Here is a 2,244-nt window from a genome sequence, read left to right as displayed (position 1 = left end):
GTGGCGGTCACCCAACTTCACACGCGGACGCACGCGTGCGCCGTACGTGCCTGCGGTTTCTTCACAGAATGCGGCTCGTGACGCTCAATCTCCTCCCCTATGCGCGTGTCATCCAGCTATTTTCTTATTTTCCTTTAATTTCCTGATCCAATTTTCTCCAAATTCTCACAAATTTCAGCCTTTTCCAATTTGATTTCCTTCCTAAATTTTCATCCTTCAAATCCTTTTTATTTTCCAAATCTCAATAATTCCAATCTTTCAAAATTCCTTTCAAATCCTTTCCTTTTCTATTTTTATTCAATCTCCACCCTTCATTTGCAATTATATCCAATAGCCAAAATTTATTCCCCTCACCTATAAATTCGACTTGATTTTACTCTTCATGCACACACCAAAAGCTATCAAGTCTTAAGCTCTCAAATCTCTCTATCTCAAATTATTGTTCTCCTTGCTCCTAAATTGGCCTGGAGTTTTTTTTGTGAGTTTTTTTTTAGTGCCCAACTTGTGTATTTAGCCTTCAAGAGGTACTATTGTGAGGTTTTCTTTTAATTTTTGGGAATTGTATTAAGGTGTGGGTATGGTTGTGAGAAAAAGAAATTGGTTTGATCCTGTACCAGTAAAAAGGATCTTGGGTTTCTCTTTAGCCTATGAAAAAGAGGGTCGTGTGTCAGTTTGGTCCTCACCTGCAAGAGGATCACTTAGTGAAATACCCAAGAAGGAGTCTTAGAGAGTGGAGTAGACAATTTGCCGAACCACTATAATTTCCGGTGTTTTCTCTTTCTCTCTCTCTTTTATTTCTTGTTTTCAATTTTTTTGCTTCTTGTCTTAGTTATTTTTTTAATCTTTCCAAATTGCATGATTTAATTTTTAGTGTGTTATTTAAATTTATCCTTAATTAAATTGTCTTTAAATTTGAAGTTATCATAGCTTGCATGATTTAAGTTTTGTCTTGCATAAATTTTCTTTAATCAAATTAATGGGTTGACTTTATTGAACATTGTTTGAAGATAAAATTATTTTTTTAAAAATTTGGTAGTCAACCCTATTCACCCCCACTTTAGTGTTGCCTTTAGATCCTACATTAACCTCCCCCTTTACCCGATGAATAGCTACCCATGGTAAATAAGAAAGCAATGGTAATAGAGAAGATGATGAAAGTAGATATGATGATATAGATAGATAGAAATAGAGTAGTTGTTTACAAAATGTATAATCTCTTAAATCAAATGCAATACAACAATAAACAATAGTAAAGAACTAAAGAATATGGCAGTTGTCAACAGTTTCTTGCTTCCAACAGATGTATGTCAAAGCTGCTGGTGATGAGATGGTAGTGTGGAATGGAGAATGCCCTCTCAGACTCTTTACTCTGGTGAAGCTCCGATGATGAATCTTGGTGGAGTTTGGAAATGGAAGTTTTCAGAAAAATGCTCTTTGTTCTCTCTTTGCTTATGGTACAAAGATTGAACCTAAGGGTATTCTCAGGAAAAAATCTCAACTCTTGAACATTTTCTTCATGGGCTTCAAGGCTCTATTTATAGAGCCATACGTTGACAATTATTGGGATTCCCGCTCTATCAATCGTCATCTTCTGACGTGGTAGGTGATAATGTCAACATTGCAATCATGGTCAACATTATGAAATTGTGGTGGAAAATCTGCTGAAACTAGGTCAAGGATCCCAAGGCATGTGATCAAATATTTGTTCATCGGGTGGAAGTTCGGTGCATGCGAACAGCTCCTGCAATCAACTGCAAAATATACACTTGGATGAAATTTAACCCATGATATGTGGTCAGCGAGGATTTTTAGTGTACTTCAGCGCAAGTATAATGTTCAGAATGAATTCTTAGTAAAATCAACACATATTCTACTTATCTACCCTCATTATTATAAATAAAATGCTATAATAACTTGTATTCTATAAGTTATCAATGCATGTTTTATGGGTTGGTTCCTCAATTCTTGATCTCTCTTCTCAATCCACGATTGCTCTCAATTTTCTTTTTACGTGTTTAGAAATCTTTTTACTTCTTGCTCTCAGCCCTTGCTCTCCATCTTTCTCAGAAACTGAAAGAAGAAGAAGAAGGGAAAAAAAAAAGAAAAAAAGAACCTCGATTCCTCTCCAAGTTTTGTTTCTTGCTTTACTAAAATCTTGAAGAAGAATAGTAGAGAAAAATGAATCTTCAAAAAGTTTGCTCTGTGCCTTGAAAAAATTATAGATCGAATAAGAGAAGGAAGAAC

Source organism: Benincasa hispida, chromosome 3 (assembly GCF_009727055.1).
Source record: "Benincasa hispida cultivar B227 chromosome 3, ASM972705v1, whole genome shotgun sequence".
In the NCBI taxonomy this organism is placed as follows: domain Eukaryota; kingdom Viridiplantae; phylum Streptophyta; class Magnoliopsida; order Cucurbitales; family Cucurbitaceae; genus Benincasa; species Benincasa hispida.
Note: the sequence above shows the minus strand (reverse complement) of the source record.